Genomic DNA, 11,472 nt, shown 5'->3' on the forward strand with positions numbered 1-11,472 from the left:
GGCCTTGTGTGCCATGCTCCCCAAGTCCTGTTCCAGCTCTTGTAGGCTGTCCCCTTTAGCACGGATTCTCGTCCTAAACCTAGCCCTGTAGACTTCTGACTGATTCTGGGTTCCGTACCTGAGTTCCAGAGCCTCTACCAGTGTTCTATAATTGTGTCTGTCGGCTGCTGTCAACTGTCCAAGTATTTCCAGTGGTTGTCCCTTCAAGCTCGTTGCCAGATATACAGCTTTCTGCTCCTCTGTCCAACCATTCATCTCTGCCAGTAGCTCAAATTGTGCTCTATATGCTTCCCATGGTGCCTTCCCATCATATTCCTGTGGCTTCTTTCGTACTGGATCACTCCTAGTACTGACATTCATATCTGGGATGTGACTTCTAACTGGACTGAATATGTCTGCATTAGGGTTTAGCTGCGGGCTCTGTAAGGGGCTTGCCACTGTTGCAGGTTTTCTTGCAACTGCTGTTGTCTCTCTTCTTGTTTCTTTTCTCGTTCATTTTCTCGTTCTTCTTGTTTCTTTTGCTGCTCTTGTATTGCTGCCATCAAGTCTGCTTAGCTGTAGTTTGATTTGCCGCTTCTCGTCTCCATTTTTTTTTGTCCCATTCTCTGACACCAATTTGTTACGTCTCCGTTTGTTAATTAATTTTCCGTAACTTCGTTCCGACGAAACTTTAGCGACACAAGTCCTTACTTAATAAAACTGGTTTATTCTTTCCGAATACAACTTTACGATACACTTATTTTCAACAGTCGCCCTATAACAAACGCTATATCAACGAACGTCAACAATACTTCTGACTACAGTTCAATTACTCATTACCTACACACACATTGATCTTCCGTCACGTTGTCACCCTCTTTTATATACCAGAATACCCTATATCTAGTAAATGCTAGAGCATTCGCCAAGGTACAGGATAGTTCTAGAAACGTGGCGTGACACTAGTCATGTGACCTCGCTGACGCAACACCTGGTTAGCTGTATTGTATTGCACGTTCTACCTACATAGTCAGAACAGTAGTTGTAAATAGTGTAAATAAAGTTGTGTTGTCCTTTGTGTTATTCCCTGGTTTTGGTGAGCCAATGACTTTAACAACGACTCCTCTAACAAGTAAGACACGCTGCCAGATGTACTGAAGATGAACGGACATACATAACAATGCGAAACACCAATTTTACAAGAATAATAACAGAAAAGTATTGTACTTTAACTGTAATCCTTATATTCGGATGCTTATAATTCAAAAATTACTAAGAGTTTCTTAACACATCTACTGCGAATTAAAAGTTGGACGCATTTCTAACCAGACTCATTGGTAGAACATGAATATCATAGTTAGTATGAGAATCAAGCTTGAACGAAAAAAAAGCATGTTATTGAATGGTGACAAAGCTGTAGAGGTTTGTTAGAAACAAAGTTTTGTATCCTATGAACAGGGCTTTTGTTTCGTACAATCACTCTGTGCCAGTGTTTATGGTTTTATCCATAGCATGTTATTAAACAAAAGCTTAACACCCAGTAGTCAGAACATATTGTGTTAAATCTGATTCTTACAAAGCTGAAATATTCAAATTTTATTGTAAATCGAAACTTTTGATATTTAATTATTTATTTAGTTTTCTTAAATATACAGATACATGTGAGTATTAAAACCTATGTTTCAAATTATTGATCTAATCGGATGATTTGTCAATGAATTTGTGAAAATACTAAACCTCATATAATACTAGTGAGAGGAGCCAAATTATTGCCTGATTTCTTGATAATCTTCACCATTCAGGATATTATTTTTAAACGGCCCGGCATGGCCAGGTGGTTAGGGCACTCGACTCCCCGTCCCACTAAACATGCTCGCCCTTTCAGCCGTGGGGGCGTTATTATGTGACGGTCAATACCACTATTCTTTGGTAAAAGAGTAGCCCAAGAGTTGGTGTGGTGATGACTAGCTGCTCTAGTCTTACACTGCTGAATTAGGGACGGCTAGCGCAGATAGCCCTCATGTAGCTTTGCGCGAAATTAAAAAAAAAAATTCAAGCTGATTGAATATCGGTTTAATTTAAATTATCTTTCTTTTGAAGTTTCTAATGTTTGGTGTCGCCATTTAAACCATCAATGACTTAATAAATCATATTTAAATACTTGCAAATACTTACGTCTAAGCCATGTATATAGATGTCATCAGCGGCCTTTTGCCACAGAATATTACTTTTATTAGAAAACTGTATTGTGCTATAGTTACAAGTCTAGCTGTTAATGATATTTATTTAAAAAGAAGGATCTGGTTTCTCACAAATAACACAAAGTATTATTAACAAAATCACGTTTGTTTTTCGGCTTCAAATACATTTCTATACTTCGTTTGTTGTTTAGTGAGCGAAACATTAAATTTGTAGGTGAACTGGATTCTTTTTAGCTCCTATAAAAACTCGTTTGTAACATCCTGTACAATTTTAGTCTAAGCTTCTTTAAATCTTGACATTCTACTCTTGTCGTTTTTGCTTCAAGTCCTCACTTATTAATAAAATAATTTTCATTTATTATTTCATTTATTATTAAAGTTTTCCGGCGGTGCTAAGGATAAGATTTTATTTTAATTCTACCAAATAGAGCTAGTCAGTAAAGAAAATATTACGAAGAATTAATAATATCTGTTTCCGAATAGGCTTTAAAGCGCCCTCTCTTAGTCTATTTGGAAAATTAAGATGATATAATGAATTTTATAGCTATTATAATAAATCCACGTAGTCACTAGTCAGTGAGAGAAACACTATTGAACTCGAAAATAATTTTCGGTTTATTTCTAATGACAACTCATAAGCTCACAAAATCATAGAAATACATGCATTTTTTTCTAATAAAGTGATGTGTTAACTACCATAGACCATATTTGAAATACAAGATTTATTCTTCGGAAAGCATATAAAAGATAAAAAATCAAGTAATGCATACAAGAAAAATGCAAGAAAAGAATAAGAGAAACAAAAAATATTTTTATAGATAGTAACACAACAGGGGCGCTGGTTCACTTTATAGCTTTTGGTCTGGATTTTGGAGCTGGCGAGTTTCAGATTCAACCCGTGCGATACAACAAAATATTCAGCCCGCTTTAAACTGTGGGTGCGTTATAAGAAAGACAGTTAATTCATTAGCATGGACGGCGACAGAAAGCTTATGTTTCAATAACTATTTATTATTTTCTTCACACAAACAATAAGTGTTTCCATGTATAAAAGAGCTGGAAGTCCTTGGAATATGTTTCAGCTCATGACGATAAATATTGAAATGTTGATTTCTGTGTATGTTGTAAGTTATAATTATGTACTAATTCGGTAGAGAATAGCATAGTAACTCGATGTTCTACATGAGCGCCACCTGTCTAAAGCACAAGGGACAAAAATTTACTTCTCTGTTTCACTGTTAAGATCTTACTCAGTTCTACATCTGTGTAAATATTTAAAAGGACAACCACTATCATATTAGGGTAACTTGAAAATAGTTACATAATTACGGACAACCCTGTAAACAAGTTTGACAATATAGATGTACATTGCGAGTGGTATAAATATGATTTTAGGTCCTCCTAATAGGTGGTAGTGATTAGCACAAACTTGACATGAATATTACTTTTGCTGTTAACCTCAAACCTTATCACTTTAAAATTCAAAACATAAATCATTTAATATCACACTAAAAATACTTTGCATAGAAGGAACTTATATGGTGACACATTTCCTCTTCCTTCGGTTGCTATGTTCACAATAAAAAATATACATTCGAAACAGAAGGACAATATGACTTCCAGAAAGATACCTTAAATATTTTCACATCAGCGGAGCCTCGAATCACTGGGACTTGCAACAAGCGATCTTAGAACAATGAAATATAAATATCATCTGGCAGTCTTTTTATCAGTGTGCATTTTAGAAAACAAGTAATGTTTAGCTGATTTAGCTATCACACATGAAACCGTCTAGATTCGTGCCTAATGCTCAAGCTTCGAAAGGCTCACTGCTATCTCCAATCAACCCTAACGTACTTACTTAAAGTAAAGAGAATTTGAAGAATAAAACTTATTTTAACATTTACACATGAGAAGTATTACCAAGTGTCTATCGGAAAGTGTAAACACTGAACAAACGTCGTAACCGTTTCACTGAATGTACATTACAACTTTTTTTTCTTCATTTGTTTTCCAAACATATTTTACTTCAATGTAAACCTTTGTAATGCATAAGGACTCGATAGAGCTAGCTTACTTTTTAAGGCTGTTTTATTCAATGTTCACAATGGCGTGAGGTTTGCCTCAAATGCAGTTCTATAATGCAATGAAAATCTTGTGATTTTCAGCCCAAATAAAGCATAGATTTTGGACTTTAAACAACGTTTGTTTGGGTGTTTGTTGTTAATCACACAGCTACACAATGGACTAACTGTGCTCTGCTCATCGTGGGTATCGAAATCTCATTTTTAGAGTTATAAGACATCAGACTTACAGCTGAACCAATGGCTTTGATTATTAAAATATAATATATTTTCAAAACGACAAAGATTAAATACTTGAAGAAATTCAATCCTTTTATGTAACAACACAATGAATAAGAACAAGAAGAAATATTTTCCTTTCCGACGTGATTTTGTCTGTATCTTGGTTTTCAAAACTTTCATGAATCTTTTATTTTCATCTCTAACTAATTATTATTATTAAACTTAATGCTTTTGGTAGTGTATAGCTTTAGCCAGTATTTGAAATGAAGGTAGCAATATTCCTTGACGTGTATAGAATGTGAAAGAAATTAGGTTTTTTCATTTCATATCTACGTTACCATAAAATATTATTTCAGAAAGAACAGTTCATTAAAGCTGTTTCCATTTCAAAGAATAATTCGAAACAAGAGATGGAGACTCTGAATATTTCAGATAGGCTAAAGACTTGTTCTAGGCAGATTGTTTTAATAATCCAAAAGTACTCCGCTAGTTTTCATGAAGGTAACACACAGAGCAACTTTCTGCCTTCCCTTTTAATGAAATTGGGGTAGTAATGTAACCTCATCCTTCGCTTGAAAACAATATGGTAAATTACTGCTGACAATCGAGAAAAAACGATACATGAATATTTTTTCTTACTTTTATTTACTTGTCGTGAAAAATATCAATAGTTTTAATAATAATTATTATTATTTGAGTTTACAAATGAACATTATAGAAATAGCTCATTTGTCAGCATCATTTTACCTTTTAGGAATTTCACAACATAAAATATATTCTTGCATTTTTTCAGAAATTGTTAATTTAATCGTCCATTTTGTCCTTTATACAAGCAGACCACCAAATAAAACAACAACAGAAAATACTGAAGTAGGTCTTTGCAGTATGTTGGAAACAATATTCTCTTTCAGTATAATAATGAAGAATATATTATTATTTGTTGATGAAGTACATTAGTTTACAAAAACAATTAATTATAATTTAGGATGAAATACGTTTGAGCATATAGCGAGCTATTTCTATTGTTATACACTGTTTTAAGAGGAACAGTGAGCACTGAAATAGATTTTTCAGTCACAGCATCAATTTTTCTAAGTCAATTAAGCCCATGAAATAAAGTATTATATGGAGTTTCATCCGGCTTCTAGCGTGGAGTAATTATCGAAATGAATCTCTTCTGCACATAAAGACCAACTTTTCTTTTTGACAGGGAGCGTGAGTCTGCCCAGTAGGTTTTCCATACCTCTTTTTTTCAGACGTTAATCGCCTTTGTTCACGACATTTGCATTTCATCAAGAAAATGGCTTCTGTGTGCAGCTAGCGTGAATGGCAAGCCTGGGTTACAGAATATTGATGCTTACCAAGCTGTCTTCTGTGATTAATAACTTATAGAATTCTATAAAAACAATTGTGTAACAGTATTAAAAAAATACACACACATACGCTGGGCGTTAGAGATGAGAGAAGAGAGGTAACGTTGAAGCACAAATAAGCCAAAATCGGAGAAAATTCAACGTAAGAAAAATAGGACTTCGTAGAAGAACGAAAATTATTTCTTTAAAACTGAAAAAAAGCTTAATAGGTATAATCAAGTATTCAAGAAAACTAGCTAGGATGTATCAAACTTTATAGAGAGATTGAAGCAGTTTCTGTCATTAAAAATAAAAATAGTTTATGGTGCATTACGGTGAAAAAGTTTTCTTTATTTGTTGATTTTCGCGCAAAGCTACTCAAGGGCTATCTGCACTAGCCATCCCTATTTTTGACGTGATAGACTAGAAGGAAGACAGCTAGTTAACACTACCAACCGCCAACTCTTGGGTTTACCGATGAATAGTGGGATTGACCGTTACGTTATATCGCTTCCATAGCTGAAAAGGGCGAGCATGTTCAGCGATGGGTTTCGATCCTACATATTGTTAGTCGAGCATCCTAGCCACCAAGCCTTGCCAGGCGCTGTGAGAAAGTCAGTATATAATAACCAATATTGTTGGGTTTCTTGATAAATATTTAATATTCCTGTTTAATCTTATATCATTATAATCAACGAATATGATTTTGAGAAACCTGAAAATCTTAATGATTAGCATATATACGCAAACAAAGTCATGCAAGCACAGAAATAAGTCGCAATGCTGTTTTAATTAAGCAAACCAGTCTTGCAGAGGCTGATCGCACAAATCGTGTAAAAAATGCTTTAAACTTTTGCACAGCGATTTGAAAAGTTATTTCTTTCTATCATAGTCATACGTAAATATATTTTGTTTTCAACGAATTTGCGTCTTTGCATAGAAATTCGCATCAACCTCTATCTATTCGACAAATGTTTTTCATACTGTTAGGAATTTTACAAGTTCTTCGCCAAACCGAAGATTTACCAGAGAAATTATTATTTTTTTTCTATACCAGGATTCGCGGACGTTAAGTTTAAGGTTGTGTAGAGTCCTACTCGTTACTTCCACTTGCCAAATCACGAAGTAACATAACCTTCAGAGATTAGCTACGAGATTTTTAGCTCCATGGTTCCAAACCTGGTTGTTATTCCATGCATTACAATCAGTGTCGTGCCTTTTGGTTGTGATACTAAAGGATCATACATCTTTAACTTTGTATTGATTATCATGCACTGCTTTTCGTCTGCTATCAAATGTTTGGGAGTGGCTTGACAGTTAGTGTACTCACAAATTTCTTAAGACCATTACGTCTGTGAGTAAACCCAGAAAAAGATTACAAACAAACTTTGAATCATTCCATTAACACATATCTTCAAGACAGTGCCATTAACAACAAGTCTAGATGACTGAGAAGTTTTTGTAGTCGCAGCTTTATCATACCAGCGCACTTTGAGTCTTTAGTTTTAATAAATCCCATAAAGCCTTGTCTAATTTCAGCTTTATCAGAATTTTCTTTGATGAATCGAACAGTCATTGTCTTTTTTGTTTGTGCTGCCATCCAAAGTTCTATCCAATTAAATGCAAAAGTATTTATCATTTATGCCAAGCTCACTATATTAGTTCGTTTTGAATTATTTACCATAATAACTGTCCCGAGCTTCCTTCCCACATTTCTTAAATATTATTTCATTATATGAAACGTGCCAAAAACTTAAATAAACTTCAGAAAACTACCATTCTTGTGTTCATCTTGGTCTGAAGTTCCTTAGAGTGGGAGACACTGCTGGTTGAACCACTTTAAAATAGCTATAAGTTTCTTGAAAATACCTTGCAAGTATACAGTTTCAGATTTATCACAGTCGGGTTGTTACGTTCTTATTTTTAATTGTTGTCCAATTTTTTTAAAAGCTTCCAGTTTTCCATGCCATTATCAGCCAAGGCAAATCATGCTGAAACGAAGAGCTTGAGGCAGAAATAGTTCAACTGACTAAACAGGCCACTAGTAAGATGGCGATTATTTAAGTTGCAGCAAACTGTCTTCCATTTTTATCCTCTGGAAACTTTAAATCTTTTACTTTTTGTACAAGTAATTGCCTCAAGCTGTATCTGATATCATTTGGCTCTCTTGAAACTTCAATGATGTGACCATCGCCATTCATTTCATCGTTGTTAACATGTTTTCATTTTTTCGCTATCAGTTTAACGTTGTATTTTTGTATTTTTTACTGTTTCAAAACTAAAGAATTTATCTGTGAAAAACCCACTATTGCTGTCTGGCAATTTTCATTGTCGATTTTCGGATGCTCACATTCTTTTACTTATAATCATTCTTCAGAAAGTTTTTAATGGAACCTTCATGTTTCTTTCTGACTTTTCCCCTGCTGCCCACTGTCTCCTGTACTCAACACCAAACAGGCAATATCTACTCTCCAAAATTTTGTGGTTAAACACTGATTAATAGGCTAATTAGAGCAACGGAGAAAATAATAAACAAACCACTCTACTTTCCATGTTCAACTGCACTTAAACACATACATGAATCATACCTTTTTATAAATTAGATGATAGGCATTCATTGAATCATCTGGATAAAGGGTTCTCAAACTCTTTCGGTACAAGAGCTTTTTATCAGGTAACTAAAAATCAACAACCGTTTCCAAGACGGCACTAGTACGTTAATATATTTCCATATATACAGTTCATTTTGAAATTATTTCTTAGTTTTGAAACATTTAATCATAAAGGATGTAAAATAGTAGAAAAAACAATGAGACGGGTGTGACCTAGTGGTTAGCGTACCCTAACTCTGGATACAAGCATTCATGGTTCGTTTCCATTGCTGAGGTCACGAATGCACTATAAAAGCGATGGTCAAATCCCACTATTCGGTCAGACAAGATTAGCTTTCATTTTTATCTATCTGTTTAAGATGAGGGACAGTTATGCCCAGGAAACTCTGATGTGGATTTGCATAAACGCCTGAAATGAACACAATCTGAAACGAACTGAAAAAAATAAATAATTTCCCTGTAGTACAACCGGAATGAAAAGGTTTTAAGAATATGAAGCAACTCTCTTTGAATATATTAATATTTACAACAAAAAAACAAAAAACAAATAAAGATATTTGTTGCTTGTTTTAAACTCTTTTTTTTTTGCCCCTGGTGGCTCAGCGATAAGTCTGCAGGATTATAACGCTAAAAACCGAGTTTCATTACCCATGATTGGCACAGCACAGACAGCCCATTGTGAAGCTTTGCGTTTATCAACAAACATCATCATGTCTGGATCTGGATTTAGATCCTTTCTATGGATTTGGGAGGATCAGGATCTCCTTAGACCTCTTCCTGCCAACAACAGACCCACTTTGATGTCTCACGTGCCGTAGCAAATTACAGTTTGAGAACATCTGAACTAGGTTTAGAAACTCCTAGTAAGGAAGGGGGTTGTTTTCGAAAATACTGTTTTTCTGTACTTTCTAACTGACGTGTAAAACTATACTAGAACTTGCTACAATAATAGGAAAGCATCGGCCGCGACTCAGGAGGCGATAAGCATTGGTATGTTGCCTTTCTAATACTACTTTGACATTATTGATAGAGCAAATTTTGTTGACTGTATTTCATTTTAATCAATGTTCTTCTCCTCAGCGTTAGTCTTTATTGTTCTTGTGTTATCCTTATTCATGTTTCTTCTTTCCGTTCTTTAATTTCTTTTTTTCACTTTGCTCAAACTCTAATATTCTGAGTTTTGAATTTTTCTATTATTTCAGTTTCTCTCGCTGCTCTATAATCAAATGCCTACTTTGACTACCCGTATAGGCCAACTCTGGTTAATATGCTACAAAATGGATTGGTGTGTGTATGAATATTAACGTTGATTTTTACCAAGAAATATTGAATACAGATTAGGGATGACAAACATATTATAGGAATTAAGAAAAGTGTGGAATTGAAAATACTATTATAATAGGGACATTTCAAAATATATTAGATAGCTTTCACACTCAAACACTTTTATGGATTGCTTGTTTGTTATGAATACAAAGTTACACCATGGTCTATTTGTGGTTTGTTTATCGCGAGTATCGAAACCCAAATTTTAGCGTCGTAAGTTTGTAAACTTACCGTTGTCCCACAGGGGGACTTCATGGAAGTAACTGTTATTATAAACAAAATACATGTGATGAAAATATTACAAGTGACACAAAAAAATCACCTATTTGATTACAAACGAACACTGAAGTAAATAATTTCAACATTGTTGACATGGATTTGTAGTACGAGCTGTAAAATAACAACAATATATGTAAATAAGACTGAAGATTTAAAGCTTTATAATGCTGAAAAAAAGCTGGGTGCTCGATGTAATAATTTACATAAATATACGGACAGTAGTGCTGGAAAATAACATGAACCAACACTAAAACTAAAAATCTAATAACAAAGAACACATTTTTGCTCAATGTACATACGGCAGCGTGAATCAGACACATGCAAATTACGGACAATGCAGAGTACGTTGTGCTGAACATTACGTTGTACAGAATCTTTCGTGACTGTCTGAAAAATGTCATCAGCATGAATTAAGGTCTGAAAAACAAAACGAAACAAAAAAGATTTGATCACACCACCAGTTTTATATTCATGCTAAAATGAAAGAGAAAAACTATTCTAATGTGTTTAAGTTTATTAAAATCGACAAAATGTCATCCGAATAATATATGAATAATAAAGAACTCAGGCGTGGCTAGCGTACGATAAAATAGTTTTGGTTTCTTTATTTTCTCAGCTTGATGCATATTCGCAGGCAATATAGAAAAAAAAAATATATATATATATCGGCGTCATGCATTCTGTCCTCTATGTAGTATTACAAGCTAACTTCAAAACTCCTATTTACCGATTTTATTACAAAATGAAATGTTTTATCTCGTTCTCTATAATGAAGTAATTTGTTACTTTTTATAATTCCAAGTTCACGCAATTGGTTATTTCATATGCTGGTATAATCTATATATTTTGTATTCGTTTATTGTCCGAGACTGGGATTATTTCAAGAGAACTTTGATTTTATAAATTTACAAATCTACAGCATTACCCCTATATTTTAAATTTCTCGTTTTTATTGAACCTATTAAATATTTTTACTGCTTTTTTCCACACAATGAACATATCTTAACAGTAATTTCGTTTTTTGTACAAAATGTAGAGAAAAGGAAAAGAAATAAGATTAGACTAATATATATATATATATATACTAGGGGTGTGTATCTCATCATAGTAGTTGATACGATACCTATCTAGATACAAAAGTTTTACCAACGGTTTGTTACCAAGTTTGACAGTCTTGCCTATAATTTATTATCTATATTACTAACATTGTCTTACTTATGTACTTCACACTTTACAGTTGTTTTTCAAATTCTCAGGTTTGATCAACTAAGTAGCAGCTGGCAAGAGGAGTAAAAATAAAAAAGTTAATATCTGTCTCTCTATTTTTTATTGTTAATTTGTTATGTTACTTTGCTATGTGTATTGTTTTGTATAAAAGTAAATAGAAGACAACATGTAGTACTCAATACTCTATTTC

Source organism: Limulus polyphemus, unplaced genomic scaffold, assembly GCF_000517525.1.
Source record: "Limulus polyphemus unplaced genomic scaffold, Limulus_polyphemus-2.1.2 Scaffold3456, whole genome shotgun sequence".
Taxonomy (NCBI): domain Eukaryota; kingdom Metazoa; phylum Arthropoda; class Merostomata; order Xiphosura; family Limulidae; genus Limulus; species Limulus polyphemus.